The sequence below is a fragment of the Ranitomeya variabilis genome, chromosome 4, assembly GCF_051348905.1.
Source record: "Ranitomeya variabilis isolate aRanVar5 chromosome 4, aRanVar5.hap1, whole genome shotgun sequence".
Taxonomy (NCBI): Eukaryota; Metazoa; Chordata; class Amphibia; order Anura; family Dendrobatidae; genus Ranitomeya; species Ranitomeya variabilis.
In genome coordinates this window covers 482200213-482221306 of record NC_135235.1, presented here as the reverse complement: position 1 = coordinate 482221306, position 21094 = coordinate 482200213, and the positions used below count along the sequence as shown (strand labels likewise).

Genomic DNA, 21094 nt, shown 5'->3' with positions numbered 1-21094 from the left:
AAGGTGGGAACATCACGGTGTGGGGCTATATTTCAGCATACGGCACTAGCAAATGTCATATAACTGAAGGAAGGATGACTGGGCAAATGTACAGAGACATTTTTGATTAAAAAATCTATCTACAATGATGATGAAGATGAAACTAGGATGGACATTTCAGCAAAACAATGATCCCAAATATATAGCCAAAGAAAAGAAATGCAATTGGTTTCAGAGAGGGAAAATAAAGGTGCTAGAATAGGTCAGGTGATTGGCTGCGCCAAATTCAATCGAAAATGTATTGAATGAACTAAAGCTGTGTTCGTAAAAGGAGCCCATGGAACAGTCAGGATTTGGAGTGTTCATTTTTGTGGAAGAATGGGTCAAAATCACACCAGAGCAATACATGCGATTACTTTCTCCATACAGGAGGAGTCTTGAAGCTGTTTTTACCAAAAAAAGGCTTTTGTATGAAGTATTAAATTTCAATAAGTGTGTTCAATACTTTTTCCTTGTCATTTTTCATTATTTATGGACATCTGTGGTTTGATTTTTTTTTTTTTTTTTTTTTCCCTGTGTGGATTGGATAGGTTGTTAGATATCTGAGAATTTCATGTCAATAGCACCTTTTAGAAATATATTTACTTTAACGTTGGTGACGTGCAATACTTCACCTGCTGTGTTTGTTAGGGCTGTCCCACACGTCCAGATAATTCCAGTACCGGAATAAATCGGTACCGGAGTTATCCGTGTCCGTGTGCCTGGGAACTCACGTAGGCCATACGTGCGGCACACGTGTGCCGCCCGTATGGCGAGTGGGTACCACACGGAGCGTGTGGTACCCACGAGTGTGGTACCCTGCATCGCGCTGAAGCCGCGATCCATATCTTCCCTGCAGCAGCGTTTGCTGCAGAGAAAATATGAAGAATAGTGTTTAAAATAAAGATCTATCTGTGCGCCCCTCCCCGCTGTTCAGAAAATACTTACCCGCCTCCCTCGCTGCTTCCTGGTCTGGCCGCGGCTTCTAGTGTATGCGGAGCCGACTATTCATGATTGTAAATGATCGGCCCCACGTGACCGCATACAGTAGGAGGCGCGGGGCAGAGAGGAAGGAGTGACAGCCAACGTGGGAGCGGGTGAGTATTTTCAGGACAGCGGGGGGCGCACAGGGGGCGGGGGGCCTGCGGACAGATAGATCTTTATTTTAAACACTATTATTCATATTTTCTCTGCAGCAAACGCTGCTACAGGGAACATATGAATGGCGGCTTCAGCACCATGTGAGGGGGACAGCGCTTACTGTAGCGCTGTCTCCTGCACGCACACGGACCCCAGACGGAGAATGTCCGTGTGAGGTCCGTGTTTTACACGGACCCATTGACTCTATTGGGTCCGTGTAATCCGTGCGCTCCCACGAACACTGACATGTCTCCGTGTTTGGCACACGGAGACACGGTCCGCAAAAAATCAATGACATCTGCACAGATGCATTGATTTTTATGGGTCTACGTGTGTCAGTGTCTCCGGTACGTGAGGAAACTGTCACCTCACGTACCGGAGCCACTGACGTGTGAAACCGGCCTCATGCTTTCGGTGTGTGGAAGCCTATCCCAAACTTGTCGCTTTGGCTCGATTCTGTGCCCAGCGTTGCCTACGGCTACTTAACATAGGTGTATGTGTATATACGCCATTGTTTTCAGTCCTTTTGCAGTCTTGGTTTGGCTGTAGAGATCTGGTGGTGTTAAAGCAGACCAACGATGACCATTGAAGGAATATATAAAATCTAGCACAAGAGAAACTTAAATGGTTACCAATAGTAATGTTGGCAAAAAAAAAAATCCGTAATGTGACTGGAGCAATTGTTAATAGTAAGCTTATTTATTTACTTATTACTTATCAGCTGCACAATGGTAGCAAAAACTTGGTGTAAGAAGATAATTGGCAAAAGGAAACAATTTATTTTAAGTCATGAAACTACTTTTCCTTAAATCCTATTTGTGTGTATTTAGAGGGATAATTGCAGCACACCCACATCATATAACCCTGGCTTCAAAAGGAATCTGTTATGACCCAGCCCTTTAACTTGGAGAATCTGTAGGTGTGTCCCATAATGCTGTGTGCCCTGCTTATATTGCAGTGCCTTTCTTGCATTGTCTCATATTTACAACATAACAACCCATTTTTCTGCATAATCTGACCATCTGGATTGATGCAAGCTGGGCAGTGCAGCTGTCATGGCAGCCAAAGCACACCAGGAGAGTATTGTCTAGTGTGCGGGTAAATGGCGCCATACTAGATGGTAAGATTGCTAAATGAAAACACAAGTGTAGTGCGCGCTGACATTTCTGTTTGGGGGGGGGGATAGGGAATTCTCCTGCACCCAAACTAGCCAAGGAAATGCCTCGGCCCACTCAAGACCATTCACATTTAAAATTCAAATTTGCCAGGATCCGAGACCGTTGGTAAATGTGGGACAGTTGGCAAGTATTGTATAGGTTTGCCTTAAATAAAAGGATCTGCCAACTGTACTTACATTTTTTTTTTCTTAACCCCTTCGCGACAAGCGCCGTACTAGTACTGCTCTGCGGGAGGTGCGTTCGTGCCCAGAGCAGTACTAGTATGGCGCTGCGATCACGTGGCCTCTCACTGAGCGCCGTGGTGATCGTGTGCGGGTGTCAGCTGTATGTGACAGCTAACACCCTGCAGCAATGCCCACAATCGGTGCTAGCACGGATCGCAGGCATTTAACTCTGATGCCGCTACACGCTTCCCTCAGAAAAACGCTGTGCTATCGTGTTATGATGGTCTCCATGGAGACCCCCAGCACCAAATATGCTCGTTGAACCCATTGGGATGTAGAGTATTAACCCCTTAGTGACAGAGCCAATTTGGTACTTAATGACCGAGCCAATTTTTACAATTCTGACCAGTGTCACTTTAAGAGGTTATAACTCTGGAACGCTTTATCGGATCCCGCTGATTCTGAGATTGTTTTTTCGTGACATGTTGTACTTCAAGTTAGTGGTAACATTTCTTCGATATTACTTGCGATTATTTATGAAAAAAATGGAAATATGGCGAAAATTTTTAAAATTTTGCAATTTTCAAACTTTGTATTTTTATGCCCTTAAATCAGAGAGATATGTCACAAAAAATAGTTAATAAATAACATTTCTCACATGTCTACTTTACATCAGCACAATTTTGGAAACAATTTTTTTTTTTGTTAGGGAGTTAAGGGTTAAAAGTTGACCAGCAATTTCTCATTTTTACAACACCATGTTTTTTTTAGGGACCACATCACCTTTGAAGTGATTTTGAGGGGTCTATATGATAGAAAATAACCAAGTGTGACACCATTCTAAAAACTGCACCCCTCAAGCTGCTCAAAACCACATTCAAGAAGTTTATTAACCCTTTACGTACTTCACAGGAACTAAAACAATGTGGAAGAAAAAAATGAACATTTTACTTTTTTTTGCAAACATTTTACTTCAGAACCATTTTTTTTAATTTTCACAAGTGTAAAAACAGAAATTTAACCACAAATTTTGTTGTGCAATTTTTCCTGAGTACGCCGATACCCCATATGTGGAGGTAAACCACTGTTTGGGCGCACTGCAGAGCTTGGAAGTGAAGGAGCACCGTTTGACTTTTTCAATGCAGAATTGGCTGGAATTGAGATCGGACGCCATGTCACGTTTGGAGAGCCGCTGATGTGCCTAAACAGTAGAGACCCCCCACATATGACACCATTTTGGAAACTAGACCCCTTAAGGAACTTATCTAGATGTGTGGTGAGCACTTTAAACCCCCAGGTGCTTCACAGAAGTTTATAACGTAGAGCCGTGAAAATAAAAAAATCGCATTTTTTCTACAAAAATGATCTTTTTGCCTCCAAATTTTTATTTTACCAAGGGTAACAGGAGAAAATGGACCCCAGAAGCTGTTGTACAATTTGTCTTGAGTACGCCGACACCCCATATGTGGGGGTAAACCACTGTTTGGGCGCATGGCTGAGCTCGGAAGCAAAGGAGCGCCATTTGACTTTTCAATGCAAAATGCATTGCAGAAACCCCCCAAAAGTGACCCCATTTTGGAAACTAGACCCCCCATGGAACTTATCTAGATGTGTAGTGAGAACTTTGAATGCCCAAGTGCATCACAGAAGTTTATAATGCAGAGTCGTGAAAATAAAAAATATATATTTTTTAACAAAGATTTTTTAGCCCCCAAGTTTTTATTTTCACAAGGGTAACAAGAGAAATTGGACCCCAAAAGTTGTTGTCCAATTTGTCCTGAGTATGCTGGTACCCCATATGTGGGGGTAAACCACTGTTTGGGCGCACGGCAGAGCTCGGAAGGGAAGGAGTGCCATTTTGGAATGCAGACTTTGATAGAATTGTCTGCGGGCGTTATGTTGCGTTTGCAGACCCCTAATGTACCTAAACAGTAGAAACCCCCACAAGTGACCAAATTTTGGAAACTAGACCCCCTAAGGAACTTATCTAGATATGTGGTGAGAACTTTGAAAGCTCAAGTGCTTCACAGAAATTTATAATGCAGAGTAGTGAAAATAAAAAAATATATTTTTTTCCAACAAAAAAATTTTTTAGCCCCCAAGTTTTTATTTTCACAAGGGTAACAGGAGAAATTGGACCCCAAAAGTTGTTGTCCAATTTATCCCGAGTACGCTGATGCCCCATATGTGGGGGTAAACCACTGTTTGGGCGCACGGCAGAGCTCAGAAGGGAGGGAGTACCATTTGACTTTTTTAGCGCAAAATTGGCTGTCGTGTTTGGAGACCCCCCTGATGTACCTAAACAGTGGAAACCCCCAAATTATAACTCCAACCCTAACTCCAACACAGCCCTAACCCTAATCTCAACCCGATCCATAATCCTAATCACAACCCTAACGATAATCACAACCCTAACCCCAAAACAGCCCTAATCTCAACCCTAACCATAACCCTAATCAAAACCCTAAATCCAACACACCCCTAATCCCAACCCTAACCCTAATCCCAACCCTAATCCCAAACGTAACACTAATCCCAACCCTAATCCCAAACGTAACACTAATCCCAACCCTAATCCAAACCCTAACCCCAATCCCAACTCTAACCCTAACTTTAGCCCCAACCCTAACCATAACTTTAGCCCCCGTCGTCACAAAAAAAGTTCAATGTAACCTTTTTTTTGTACGTCGCGTCCGCCATTTCCACGGATGCGTGGCTGTAACTCTGCCCCCTCCTCCCCAGGACATAGACTGGGCAGCGGATGCGTTGAAAAACTGCATCCGCTCCCCACGTTGTGCACAATTTTCACAACGTGCGTCGGTACATCGGGCCGACGCATTGCGACCGCCCCGTACCGACGCAAGTGTGAAAGAAGCCTAAGGCTACTTTCACACTAGCGTCGTACTCGGCCCATCGCAGTGTGTCGGGCCGACGTACCGACGCTAGCGTTGTAAGCGCCGCACAACGGGTGCAGCGGATGCTGTTTTTTCAACGCATCCGCTGCCCCATTGTGAGGTGCGGGGAGGCGGGGGCGGAGTTCCGGCCACGCATGCGCGGTCGGAAATGGCGGACACGTCGCACAAAAAAGTTACATGTAGTTTTTTTTGTGTCGACGGTCCGCCGAAGCACGACGCATCTGTCGCACGATGGATGCGACATGTGGCAATGCGTCGCTAATGCAAGCCAATGGAGAAAAAACGCATCCTGCAAGCACTTTTGCAGGATGCGTTTTTTCTCCAACGACGCATTGCGACGGAAGCCAAAAAACGCTAGTGTGAAAGTAGCCTAACCCTAGCCCTAACCCTAACCCTAAATTTAGCCCCAACCCTAACTCTAACCCTAACTCTAACCCTAACCCTAATTTTAGCCCCAACTTGTCTTCTCCTGCCGGCCGGCAGATGGCAGCAGATGGCGGGCGCACTGCGCATGCGCCCGCCATGATGAAAAAGCCGGCTGGCAGGAGAAGACAGAAGAGGACCCAGGGACCCCGGGTGAGTATGATAGGGTCCCCGAATCCCCCTATTTCTCTGTCCTCTGATGTGCGATCACATCAGAGGACAGAGAAATAACTGATCGCTTTTTTTTTTTTTTTTTTTTTTTTTTTTGCGGTCGTCGGTAAACTGTTAATTACCGGCGATCGCAAAGCAGGGGTCGGTGCAAACCGACCCCGATCATGTTCTTTGGGGTCTCGGCTACCCCCGGCAGCCGAGACCCCAAAGAACATCCGGGTGCCGGGCGGCGGGCGCACTGCGCGTGCGCCCGCCATTTTTTCCCGGAAAAAAGATGGCGGCGCCCATGGGGAGACACGAGGAGCACCGGGGGAGGTAGGTAAGTATTGGGGGGCTATTGGGGGCCATCGGGGACCACATTTCTCTGTCCTCCGATGTGCGATCACATCGGAGGACAGAGAAATTAAACAGCAAATCGCGTTTTTTTTTTTTTTGTTGCGACCGCCGGTAAACGGTTAATTACCGGCGATCGCAACTCGGGGGTCGGTAAAAACCCCCCGAATCATGTTCTCTGGGGTCTCGGCTACCCTCGGCAACCGAGACCCCAGAGAAAATCCGACTCTGGGGGGCGCTATTCACTTTTTCCACAGCGCCGTTAATTAACGGCGCTGTGGATTAAGTACCCTTAGCGGCCGCCGTTAAAAGGCGTATCGGCGGTCGTTAAGGGGTTAAGGGTCCATATCCAGCGGGACTCTAGCTGGGCCAACCTCTGCGACCCCTTCCCTCCCCGGATGTTTACATCGAGAAAATCTTAGCTTTGTTCCCTTTCTTTGACTTCTGACAGTTGACCAGTCCAATTTTTCATTCTGTGCTTTGTCGTTTTTTTTTCTTTTTAATTTCAGCTATATTTTTACATAAACTTTTTTTATTCTTCTGTTCCATGAAGATTTACTACTTACGGTATATTGAGGCCTTCTACATCATCATGATATATCTTTAACGTGCAATTTTGAAATTTTATTTAATGTTTTAACTCCAAACTGTAATTATTGATTTATTATTGTGCAGTGATTACATATTATATGTTATCATAGTGACTTTTTTCTATCTGTCCATATGAAGCAATATCTATTTAATATTTGGTCTTGAAAACTGTCACACAACTATTATATGGATACCCTTGCTGTTTATTCTATATTTAGCACTTATTGTTTGTTTTTTGTTTTTTTTTGTCAGGGGGTCCTTTTGCTATCTTATTTAATTTCCATTTTGCCGTGATTGTAGTTATATTTAGTATTAATATCTATGCTTCTTTGTTGACATACAATTATCTTTTAGTATCCTCATTGCTACCATCTGTGGCTGTTTTATGCATGCGTGCCATGTCCTCACCTGTCTGTCGGCTCTCGGCGTCTCCTTGGGTGCCAGGTCACATGACCTGATGTCAGGTCACATGACCTGTGCCCTGGCGCCACCCCCTCCTGACGCCGGCAGCCAAGGGGGATGCCTTGACTGCGCATGCGTCGTTTACGGTGCAGATTATTAGCATTTTCTCTACTATTGCCAGGCTGTCTGTCGGCTTGCCGCTCCTGCATCCCTGTGAGTCAGCGCTGTATGGTTTCTCCCGGCGCGGCCTGGGTTGATGCGGTGATGACGGCCAGCGTGGACGTTGGCCCTGACAACGGAGCAGTACTTCCGGGTTGACACTGATTGGTTCCGGCTTCTTTTTAAACACCTCACTTTTGATTCACTGCATGCCCCCTGATTAAGGCTCTGCTGAAACGTGCGTCAGGGTGACGTGGGTGTTGCTGGTGCCCCCCCTCCCATTCTCCTATCCAGTTGGTTCACTGGATATCTTTATATGTATGTTAATCTGTGATCTACTTTGTATATGAATATCTCATTTTAGGGGTGTTGTCCCATCCTATGATGGATTGCCATGTGATATCCTTTTTGAGGTATATTTATAATAGACTAGTTTACCGTTGAGGGTCCACTTTGGGGGATAATATATTTCAGTTTTATACATTTCAATGGTCGTTTACCACTATGATTTAATATTTGATTTCTTGATGGCTATACCAGCACATCCACGTCCCATGTTTGTAAACTGCACATATGCACTGTGGTTTTGTCCACCTTTTTAAACCTGTTCTTTGAATGGATTTTCAATAAAGTATTTTTTATTTTCTCATAATTTTGGGCTTGATGATCATTCTTTTTCCTCTCTGCTTTTCAATTTTACCACCTGTGGAATGGTATGAAGCAAAAAAATTCCTGAATTGCTGGTTTTTGTTCATTGTCTCCCAAAAATCGGAATAGAAAGCAATCAAAAAATGTTGTGTCAGAAAATGGTACCAATAGAAATGTCGGCTAATCCCGCAAAAAAGCAAGCCCTCATATGACTCTGCCCTCACATGCCGAAATGTGAAAACATTTTAGCTCTCAAAATGTGGTGATGCAAAAACTAGTTTTTGCAATAAAATGTCTTTTAGGGTATGTGTCCACGTTCAGGAAATGCTGCGTTTTTGACGCAGCGTTGAGCAGCATGCATAAAAAACGCAGCGTCCAGATGTTACAGCATAGTGGAGGGGATTTCATGAAATCCTGTCTCCACTATGCAGTAAAAGACGCATGCGGCACACCTGAGAAAACTCACATGCGGCGCGTCTTTTAAGAATGCAGCATGTCCTTACATTGCAGAAAAAACTCAAGGACAGCGCAGGTGACCTGCCAGTGACCTCAGGTGCAGATTTGGTCAGGATTTTACCTGCATAAAATCCTGACCAAATCCTGAAGCAATCCTGAACGTGGACACATACCCTAAAGGTACCTTCACGCTAAGCGACTTTACAACGATAGCGATCCGTGACGTTGCAGCGTCCTGGATAGCGATATCGTTGTGTTTGACACGCAGCAGCGATCAGGATCCCGCTGTGAAAGTCCAGAACTTTATTTCGTCGCTGGATCTCCCGCTGACATCGCTGAATCGGTGTGTGTGACACCGATCCAGCGATGTCTTCACTGGTAACCAGGGTAAACATCGGGTTACTAAGCGCGGCTCTGCGCTTAGTAACCCGATGTTTACCCTGGTTACCAGGGGACTTCGGCATCGTTGGTCGCTGGAGAGCCGTCTGTGTGACAGCTCTCCAGCGACCACACAACGACTAAACAGCGATGCTGCGGCGATCGGCATCATTGTCTGTATCGCTGCAGCGTCGCTTAGTGTGAAGGTACCTTAAGTGTGTGACAGCAGCCAAACATATAAACCTGATTATACATCTGCATTGCTGTAATCGCACTGACCTGAAGAATAAAGTCGCCTAATCACTTATACCACACGAGGAACAGCATAAAAAATAATTAAAACCAATCCTTCACATGTTTTGTATGTTTTTTTTTTGTTTTTTCTTTGTCTCCCAAAGATCGCAGTAAGGCTCAGCGTACATTTATGCTTCTCTGTGCTGAGCGCTTACACCGTGGTTTCCGTGTAAATCTCTGAAATACGTGATTCGAACAGACCCCCCCTCAAGTGACCCCACTCTCCCCGTTTTAGTAATTATAACCCTTTGGGAATTTATCTACAGATGTATCGACGATTTTGACTCATGGGTGTTTTCCGAAGGAAAAAAACAAAAAAACAGCATTGGATGTTGCTGAGTGAAAATTGCAAACTGTCTTGTAGTGACCAGTACGCTGTATGGACGAGCAAGTACTTTGTTGTCACCAGTACATTATGCCCACCTCATGCTTCTGGAGCCAAGCACCTGTAAATTAGGCGGGCTCACATGTTTGGCATTTCTGTAGTGTTTAGGCACACTGGGGCTCAGAAGAGAGGGGGGCATTTGGATTTGGGATCACAGAATTTGCTGAATTTCTTTTGGCGGGTGAGGAGCCATTTCGCTTTTCCAGAGCCTTTGTGCTACCAGTAACATGGAAGCCCCCTATATTTCCATTAACAGATGACAGATCCGAGTGGGGGGACTCTGCTTTTTTAGCACCTAGGGGCTCTGTAAATGTCCACAAACTATTCTAGGAAAATCTGCGTTTCAGGAGGCAAATAGCGCTCCGTCCCTCCCGAGTCTCTCCGTATGGCAAAGTAGTACTGTACACCCACATATGGAGTATTTCTACATTCAGCAGAAATTGCAGGACAAATTCTGGTACCTTTTTTACCCATTTCCCAGTATGAAAATGTAAAACTTGCGACTAACACACAATCTTGGTGGTAAAAATGTAAATTATTTTTTCTTCACTTGCCAATAGTCTAAATGTCTGTGACACACCTGTGGTGTCAATATAATCACTGCACCCCTAGATGAATTGATTGAGAGGTTTAATTGATAAAATTACATCACTAAAGGTACCTTCACACTAAGCGACTTTACAACGATAACGATAGCGATCCGTGACGTTGCAGCGTCCTGGATAGCGATATCGTTGTGTTTGACACGCAGCAGCGATCAGGATCCCGCTGTGAGATCGCTGGTCGTTGCTGAAAGTCCAGAACTTTATTTCGTCGCTGGATCTCCCGCTGACATCGCTGAATCAGGGTGTGTGACACCGATCCAGCGATGTCTTCACTGGTAACCAGGGTAAACATCGGGTTACTAAGCGCAGGGCCGCGCTTAGTAACCCGATGTTTACCCTGGTTACCATTGTAAAAGTAAAAAAAAAAACCACATACTCGCATTCTGGGGCCCGGCGTCCGCTTCCCTGCACTCCTCCTGCATCCTGTGTAAGTGCCGGCCGTAAAGCAGAGAGGTGACGTCACCGCTCTGCTCTGTGGGAGATGCCGGAGATGTTTGGCGCTGACACAGGATGCAGGAGGAGTGCAGGGAAGCGGACGCCGGGCACCGGAATGTGAGTATGTGTTTTTTTTTTTGTTTGTTTTTTTTTTACTTTTACAATGGTAACCAGGGTAAACATCGGGTTACTAAGCGCGGCCCTGCGCTTAGTAACCCGATGTTTACCCTGGTTACCAGGGGATTTCGGCATCGTTGGTCGCTGGAGAGCCGTCTGTGTGACAGCTCTCCAGCGACCACACAACGACTAAACAGCGACGCTGCGGCGATCGGCATCGTTGTCTGTATCGCTGCAGCGTCACTTAGTGTGAAGGTACCTTTAGGCTGCCGTCACACTAGCACTATTTGGTCAGTATTTTATATCGGTATTTGTAAGCCAAAACCAGGAGTGGAACAATTAGAGGAAAAGTATAATAGAAACATATGCACCAATTCTGTATTTATCACCCACTCCTGGTTTTGGCTTACAAATGCTGATGTAAAATACGGACCAAATACTGCTAGTGTGACGGCAGCCTTATGGGGTGTTCTGCTACCTCAGCGGCTCTGCCAATGTAACATAGCATCGTCAAACAAGTGCAGCAAAATCTGCACTGTAAGGGTATGTGTCCACAGGCCAGATTACATCTGATTAGCTGCGGTTTGAACGCTGCGTACAACCGCAGCGTTCAGCCTGCAGCGTCCAGATGTTACAGCATAGTGGAGGGGATTTTATGAAATTCCGTCTCCACTATGCGTGTGAACACACATCCGGCGGCGCTGCGTTCACGGACATGCGGCGCGTCTTTTTAGAACGCAGCATGTCTGTTTACCTTTCGGCCATTCTACGTTGCCCCAAGGTAAGTAACAGGATCCTATGTATGGGGTGCGGAGATTCCGGATGTGTACAATGAACACACCCGGAATCACCGCACGTACAGAAGGGGGCGGTGCTTTGGGCGGAGCGGGTTTTCCGACAATCTGGACCGCAGACATGCATCCTAAGGGTATGTTTCCACGGTACGTAAACGCTGCTTGTTTGACGCTGCAGCGTCAAACAAGCAGCGTCCAGATGTTCCAGCATAGTGGAGGGGATTTTATGAAATCCCGTCTCCACTATGCGTGGAAACCCGCACGCGGCGGCCCTGCGACTCCGGACATGCTGCGCATCTTTTCAGATCGCAGCATGTCCGTACACCTTGCGGGGACGCAGCGTCCCCGCAAGGCATATCACAGGGCCCTATGGCGAGGGGTGCGATGATCCCGGATGTGTACTGTACACATCCGGCACCATCGCGTCCCATTAAGGGGGCGGGGCTTAGCGCCGAGCGGCTTCGCCGCTGCGGCGATGCCGCCGCCCATCCGTAACGTGGAAACATACCCTAATATGGCGTTTCTTCCTTTCTGAGCTTTGTACTGTGCCTCAAAGTAGTTTTCAACCACATATGGTGTAGTATACTCAGAAGAAATTGCACAACAAACTTTGGGGTCTATTTTCTCCTTTTGCCCTTGTGAAAATACAAAATTTGTAGCTAAAAAGATTTGGGAACATTTTTTTTAATCTCCACTTCTGTGAAGCACCTGTGGGTTCAAGGAGCTCAATACACATCTAGGTGAGTTCCATATATCTACTATATAATTGTCTAAGGGTCACTTCCGTCTGTCTGTCACGGATATTCATTGGTCGTGGCCTCTGTCTGTCATGGAAATCCAAGTTGCTGATTGGTCGTGGCAAAACGCCCACGACCATTGCCACGACCAATCAGCGACAGGCACAGTCCGGCGGCAAAATGGCTGCTCTTTCCTCCCCGCAGTCAGTGCCCGCTCCATACTCCCCTCCAGTCAGCCCTCACACAGGGTTAATGCCAGCGTTACCAGAGCGCGGTGTAACGCATTCCGGTTATGCAGCTATTAACCCTGTGTGACCAACTTTTTACTATTGATGCTGCGTATGCAGCATCAATAGTAAAAAGATCTAATGTTACAAATAAGAATAATGAAAAAAAAAAAAAGTTATTCTCACCCTCCGACGTCACCCGCTGTCTTCGGCAGTGCAAGTGGCAGGTTCCGGTGCCAAGGATGCTATGCAAGAAGGACCTTCCATGATGTCACGGTCACGTGACCGCGACGTCATCACAGGTCCTGTGCTCATACCAACCCTGGGACCGGAAGGTGAGTATATGTTTATTTTTTATTTTAAGTCTTTTTTTAACCACGCATATAGTGCCCACATTGCTATATACTACGTGGGCTGTGTTACATATTGCGTGGGCTGTTATATACTACATCTCTGTGCTAAATACTAACGTGGCTATGTTATATACTGCGTGGCTGCTATATACTGCGTGGGCTGTTATATTACGTGGCAGGTGTTATATACTGCGGGGGCTGTGCTATATACTGCGTGGCTGCTATATACTGCGGGGGCTGTGCTATGTATTATGTGGCCAGTGTTATATACTACGTTGCCTGTGTTATATACTGTGTGGCTGCTATATACTGCGTAAGCTGTGTTATATACTGCGTGGCCACTGGCCACTGTTATATACTGCGTGGCCTGTATTAACGCAGCGGGTATTCTACAATATGTATGTATGTATATAGCAGCCACATAGTATATAGCACAGGCCATGTAGTGTTTGTCTGCTATATACTACATGGCTTCTATATACTACATGGCCTGTGCTATATACTCTGTGGCTGCTATACATGCATGCATGCATGCAAGGGCAGCACGGTGGCGCAGTGGTTAGCACAGCAGCCTTGCAGCGCTGGAGTCCTGGGTTCTAATCCCACCTTGGACAACATCTGCAAAGAGTTTGTATGTTCTCTCTGTGTTTGTGTGGGTTTCCTCCGGGCACTCCGGTTTCCTCCCACATTCCAAAGACATACTGATAGGGAATTTAGATTGTGAGCCCCATTGGGGACAGCGATGATAATGTGTGCAAACTGTAAAGCGCTGCGTAATATGTTAGCGCTATATAAAAATAAAGATTATTATTATTATACATACATACATACATACATACATACATACATACATACATACATACATACATACATACATACATACATACATACATACATATTCTAGAATACCCGATGCGTTAGAATCGGGCCACCATCTAGTAAATAATAGGTCTAGTTTCCAAAATGGTGTCACTTGTGGGGGTTTTCCACTGTTTCGGCACATCAGGGGCTCTCCAAACATGACATGGCGTCCGCTAATTATTCCAGCATATTTTACATTCAAAAAGTGAAATGGCGCTCCTTCCCTTCCAAGCCCTGCCATTCACCCAAACAGTAGATTTCCCCCACATATGGGGTATTGTCATGCACGGGAGAAATTGCACAATATAATGTATGGTTCATTTTCTACTTTTACCATTGCGAAAGTAAAAAAAAAAAAAAATTTTAGGACTCAAGGAAAAATGTTGTGAAAGAGAAAAGTAAAATTACACATTACAGAAATTCCTGTGAAGCACCTGAAGGGTTAATAAACTTAAGTGTGGTTTTGAGGGGTGCAGTTTTTAGAATGGTGTCACTTTTGGGTATTTTCAGCCATATAGACTCCTCAAACTGACTTCAAATGTGAGGTGGTCCCTAAAACAAAAAAAAAAAGTTTTGTAAATTTTCTTGTAAAAATGAGAAATCGCTGGTCAACTTTTAACCCTTAACTTCCTAACAAATTGTTTCGAAAATTGTGCTGATGTAAAGTAGACATGTAGGAAATGTTTTTTTTGTGACATAATTTTTATGCCCTTAAATCAGAAAGAAGTTTGAAAATTACGACATTTTCGACAAATTTCCATTTTTTTCACTAATAAACGCAGGTAATATCAAAGAAATGTTACCGCTATCAAAGTACAGTATGTCATGAGAAAACCGTGTCAGAATTACCGGGATCCATTGACGCGTTCCAGAGTTATTACCTCATAAAGGGACAGTGGTCAGAAATGTAAATATTGTCCTGGTCAGGAAGGTGAAAACAGGCTTTGAGGTGAAGGGGTTTTAACCCCTTTATCTCCAAGGGTAGTTTGCACATTATTTGCCCACCAGCATCATGGGCTTATCTACAGGGTGGATTGATTTAAATCACGCCGATTTAAATCATGATTTAAATCACGATTTAAATCAAAAGATTTTTTTCTATTTAAATCGGATCGATTTAAATCATGATTTTAATCATGATTTAAATCACTGATTTAAATCAAAAGGTTTTTTTTAATATAAATCACGATTAAAATGAGAAGTGAGAGCAGTGCGCATGTGCGCCCATAGTTACACGGACAAAACTAGGGGCAACGATCTAACGCCAGGGTGAGGGGGGGACCCCAAAGTAAGTAAAAATCTTTTTTGTTTTACTATATGGCAATAGGTAGGTGTTTAAAAGCAGCATGTCTTAATTGTATAAACTATTAATAGCCTCCACATTTTGTTCATACTGCCCCTTTAATTCCACACTTCTAGCTTGGTTTCACTTTTGGTTTAGTTTCTTTTTCCATTCAGTTGACATGCCCAAACTTGTTGGATAGTCAGCATCCTACAGAAACCTCTGGAAGAGCATGGCATTGTGAATGTTACACATATACAGCCTTTATTCTACTGAGTTAAACAACTCAGCTTTATCTCATGATGGAAGAACCTTTTGGATGGTAAAATATTTTCCTCAAAAAGCAGTTTATTGAAAAAAATCCGATTTAAATCAAAAAAATCCGATTTAAATCAAAAAAATCCGATTTTTTTGATTTTTTTAAAAAAACATTGATTTTTATCCACCCTGCTTATCTATAGCATTCTGGAATGCTGTATATAAGCCCCTGATGTAACCTGAAAGAGGTTAGATTATACTCACCCGGGGCGGTCCCGATGTGGTCCAGTCTGATGGGCGTCATGGTCCGGGGCCTCCCATCTTCTTACGATGACGTCCTCTTCTTGCCTTCATGCTCCCACGCAGGCGTACCTTGTCTCCCTGTTGAGGGCAGAGCAAAGTACTGCAGTGCTCAGGCGCCGGGCCTCTCTGACCTTTCCCTGCGCACTGCAGTACTTTGCTCTGCCCTCAACAGGGAGACAAGGTACGCCTTCACCGAGCTGAGGCCTGAAGACAAGAGGACATCATCGTAAGAAGATGGGAGGTGCTGGACCGTGACGCCCATCAGACTGGACTGCAGCGGGGACCGCCCCTGGGTGAGTATAATTTAACCTCTTAGGGTATGTGTCCACGTTCAGGAAACGCTGCGTTTGATTTTGCGTAGAGCCGCAGCGTCAAACACGCAGCGTCCAGATGTTACAGCATAGTGGAGAGGATTTAATGAAATCCCGTCTCCACTATGCAGTAATAGACGCATGCGGCAGACCCGAGAAAACTCACATGCGGCTCGTCTCTTCAGAACACAGCATGTCCTTACATTGCAGAAAAAACCCAAGGACACCGCAGGTGACCTGCCAGTGACCTCAGGTGCAGATTTGGTCAGGATTTTACCTGCATAAAATCCTGACCAAATCCTGAAGCAATCCTGAACCTGGACACATACCCTTATTCTCATCTTTCAGGATACATTGGGGGCTTACCTACAGCATTACAGAATGCTGTAGATAAGCCCCTGATGCTGGTGGGCTTAGCTCACCTTCGATTTTGGGGGTGACAGGTTCCCTTTAACAGCAATAGTCTTTTTCTATAGGCCAAAAGGAATTTTAGGGCCCCTAGGCTCCAGGGCCCGGGTGCAATTGCAACCTTTGCACCTGTTGTAGTTACACCCCTGTCTGTGGGGTCCCTGAGCCAAGGGTCCCACTCTGCGTCACTCCGGCTCCTTCATAAGGCTACGTTCACATTAGCGTTAAGCTAATTTGCGTCGGGTTTGCGTCGGCGACGCAGCGGCGACGCATGCGTCATGCGCCCCTATACTTAACATGGGGGACGCATGCGTTTTTTTGTGTTGCGTTGTGCGACACATGCGTCTTTTTTGCCGCAAGCGTCGGACCAAGAAAACGCAGCAAGTTGCATTTTTCTTGCGTCCGATTTTCGGCAAAAACCGACGCATGCGTCACAAAACGCAGCGTTTTTGCGTGCGTTTTGACGCGTTTTTGCGTGCATTGTGCGTTGCGTCGCCGACGCAGCGGCGCACAACGCTAGTGTGAACGTAGCCTAACTGAGCACTAGTTAGTAAGGAGGTAGCAGCACTGTCGGTGGTTGGGGATAGATCAGTAGTAATCGCGGCAGTGTCTACACTGCTATCCACACCGGGAAGTGGATGCGTTTCCTTTGCGGCAGCGCTGGTATACGGACTAGTGGGGGCCAATGTCCCAGTGCACACTGGGGGCCTTTCTGCTGCACGTCGGCAGGACTCGGTGCCACTGAGCATGGCCTCCAGCTGCGGGCTGTACGGGAGCTGCCGCCCCGGAGGTCACATCATGCCTGCAGCCTCCACTCACCGGCCGCTGTACTGGACTCCACCAGCAGGGGGCGCTGGCCGCACAGCACGGGATGCGTCAGCTTGTTAACCTTCTGTGGTGCCCACCTTCCCCGCGGTCCCCGCTCCTGTCCGGCTCTTCCTCTGTGCTGGAGCCTCGTGTGCATGGCGGAGCCCGGTAACACGCCCTGCGGGTAGCACCGGCTGCTCTCCACGTGGTCGGACGCTGCCCTTCGCCACTGACTCAGGAGGAAGAGCAGGCAGCGCCGGCCCTGACGTGACTGTCTGCAGCGGGGAGATCACTCCGTGCCAGGTACTGTATGAGCTCTGCCATATGTGACTGGAAGCAGACGTGGGGCGCGCTCCTGTGTGGCGATCCTAGTGTCTGTCGCGCCTTGTGACAGCGCTGTCCTCGGCTTTTGTGTGGCTGCAGGCATGAGATGTGGCCGGGGCAGTGGTGCGGGCTGGAGCGCGGTCTCCGCACATTGCTATGCTCTCTTGTTCATTGCAGTGAAGGCTTATGAATGGCGGGGTGTTGTGTGCTAAGTCCGCCAGAGGGCGCTGTGAGATCTAGTAATGTCTGCGACTGCTATCAATGGAGCTTTATGTGATGGAGCTGTGTGCGCCGATCCCATGCCCCGGCGTGCCACAGTGCTGTGCGCCAAACCCATGCCCCGGCGTGCCACAGTGCTGTGCTCCGATCCCATGCCCCGGCGTGCCACAGTGCTGTGCGCCAAACCCATGCCCCGGCGTGCCTCAGTACTGTGCTCCGATCCCATGCACCGGCGTGCCACAGTGCTGTGCTCCGATCCCATGCCCCGGCGTGCCACAGTGCTGTGCTCCGATCCCATGCCCCGGCGTGCCACAGTGCTGTGCTCCGATCCCATGCCCCGGCGTGCCACAGTGCTGTGCTCCGAACCCATGCCCAGCGTGCCACAGTGCTGTGCGCCAAACCCATGCCCAGCGTGCCACAGTGCTGTGCGCCAAACCCATGCCCAGCGTGCCACAGTGCTGTGCGCCAAACCCATGCCCAGCGTGCCACAGTGCTGTGCGCCAAACCCATGCCCAGCGTGCCACAGTGCTGTGCGCCAAACCCATGCCCAGCGTGCCACAGTGCTGTGCGCCAAACCCATGCCCAGCGTGCCACAGTGCTGTGCGCCAAACCCATGCCCAGCGTGTCACAGTGCTGTGCGCCAAACCCATGCCCAGCGTGCCACAGTGCTGTGCACCAAACCCATGCCCAGCGTGCCACAGTGCTGGGCGCCAAACCCATGCCCCAGCGTACCACAATACTGTGCGCCGATACCATGCCCCAGCGTGCCACAGTGCTGTGCGCCAAACCCATGCCCAGCGTGCCACAGTGCTGTGCGCCAAACCCATGCCCAGCGTGCCACAGTGCTGTGCGCCAAACCCATGCCCAGCGTGCCACAGTGCTGTGCGCCAAACCCATGCCCAGCGTGCCACAGTGCTGTGCGCCAAGCCCATGCCCAGCGTGCCACAGTGCTGTGCGCCAAACCCATGCCCAGCGTGCCACAGTGCTGTGCGCCAAACCCATGCCCAGCGTGCCACAGTGCTGTGCGCCAAACCCATGCCCAGCGTGCCACAGTGCTGTGCGCCAAACCCATGCCCAGCGTGTCACAGTGCTGTGCGCCAAACCCATGCCCAGCGTGCCACAGTGCTGTGCACCAAACCCATGCCCAGCGTGCCACAGTGCTGGGCGCCAAACCCATGCCCCAGCGTACCACAATACTGTGCGCCGATACCATGCCCCAGCGTGCCACAGTGCTGTGCGCCAAACCCATGCCCAGCGTGCCACAGTGCTGTGCGCCAAACCCATGCCCAGCGTGCCACAGTGCTGTGCGCCAAACCCATGCCCCAGTACTGTTCTCCGATCCCATGCCCCGGCGTGCCACAGGGTGCATACTAAAACCCTATGTGCCAAATTAACCTATACCTATGCCTATGGTAGATAGTTTAGTCGTATTCATCTATACTTATGCCTATTTTAGATTTTTTTTTACCGTTTCATTTTTCTTAATTTAGTTTTCCTTTCCACTTCACTCTATTTGAAGCAGAGTAACCAATTTATTTACTTATGTATTTATTTGACATAAAGTTGCTATACATGAATGTAGGAGTTCACTTTTTTGGAAACGGAATAACGGTTTTAAGCTCTGTTTTTTTTATTGGAATAAGTTCATATTAGTCCAACAAGGTTACCTTCCAAGTTTCGTTAAGATCTTTTTAGGGATTCAGTCTTTATGCGCCGCCATATTCTGCCATACCTATGCCTATGGTATTTTTTTTACTAAAGTTGTATTTTTTTAAAGTATTTTCCCTTTCCACTTCACTCTATTTAAAAATAAATTAGCGGAGGTTAAACTTTAATTGCTTTTTCAACAAGGCAAACCCATACATTTCTATATAGTAACTTTAAATTTTAAATAAACACTGAATCCCTAAGAAGATCTTGATGCTACTTTGAAAATAAGTTTGTCATTAATATGAACTTTTTCCAGCAAGAAAAACAGCTTAAAAATGTAATTCTGTTTTCAACAATGTTAATTCATACATTGCTATATAATAACTTTACATTTCAAATAAACAGTGAATCCCTAAGTAGATCTTTATCGAAAAATTTTGCCTTAGGCCGGCCTCACACTAGCGTGTTTTACGGACGTATGAGAGGTGCTGAAAATACGGATTGCATATGGTACAATGCTTGTCTATGCCCCAGCTCCTATCAGCCGTATTTTACTGATCCGTATATTATACGGTCTTCTACGGCCGTAGAAAATCGCAGCATTCTGCGTTTGTCACCGTATTGTGCAAAAAAATACGCCAATGAAAGTCTATGGGGGTGAGAAAAATACGGATTACACACGGACCAGCAGTGTGACTTGCGAGAAATACGCAGCGGTGTTAGTGAAAAGCCGGTAATTCAGTGCGGTGTACAGTAAAATCACACTGACAGAATAGAATAGATAGAATAAATGTCTACACATAGTATAGGGAGATAGATAGATATATATATATATATATATATATATATATATATATATATATATATATATATATATATATATATATATTATATATATATTATATATATATATATATATATATATATATAATTTATTTGATGGTGGCCCGATTCTAACGCATCGGGTATTCTAATATATGTATGTCCACGTAGTATATTGCCCAGCTACGTAGTTTATTGCCCAGCCAGGTTTGTCCCAGTTTAAAAAATAAAAAAATAAACACATACTCACCTTTCCGAGGGCCCCTTGTAGTCCACGGCAGCTTCCGGTCCCAGGGATGGTATGAGCGCAGGACCTGTGATGACGTCGCGGTCACATGACCGTGACGTCATGGCAGGTCCTTCCTCCCATACCATCTTTGCCACCGGAACCTGCAACGGAAGATGACGGCCTGCGCGTGCGACTACGGAGGGTGAGTATAGTATTTTTTTTATATTATTATTATTGTTTTTAACATTACATGTTTTACTATTGATGCCGCATAGGCGGCATCAATAGTAAAAAGTTGGGGACACACAGGGTTAACCCGATGTTTACCCTGGTTACCAGTGTAAATGTAAAAAAAACCAAACACTACATACTTACATTCCGGTGTCTGTCACGTCCCCCGGCGTCCGCTTCCCTGCACTGTGTAAGCGCCGGCCCTAAAGCAGAGCGGTGACATCACCGCTGTGCTCTGCTTTACGGCCGGCCGGCGCTGACACAGTGCAGGGAAGCGGACGCCGGGGGACGCGACAGACACCGGAATGTAAGTGTGTAGTGTTTGGTTTTTTTTTTACATTTACAATGGTAACCAGGGTAAATATCGGGTTACTAAGCGTGGCCCTGCGCTTAGTAACCCGATGTTTACCCTGGTTACCAGTGAAGACATCGCTGAATCCGCGTCACACACACTGATCCAGCGATG

The 21094-nt window shown here is 46.5% G+C and overlaps 1 protein-coding gene across 14 annotated transcripts in view; it reads left to right on the top strand.

The window, feature by feature from the left end:
* Positions 1–21094, top strand: part of PHF20 (PHD finger protein 20) — a 125518-nt gene that overhangs the window by 13916 nt on the left and 90508 nt on the right. The window contains exon 1 of one of the 14 annotated variants that reach the window (XM_077251883.1): positions 17220–17456. The exons of 10 other annotated variants lie outside the window; for them this stretch is intronic. The gene's annotated coding sequence lies outside the window, so the exon portion shown is untranslated. Of the gene's footprint in view, positions 1–17219; positions 17457–21094 lie in introns of those variants that run through there. 3 more of the 14 variants (XM_077251889.1, XM_077251886.1, XM_077251879.1) reach the window with 3 other exon arrangements.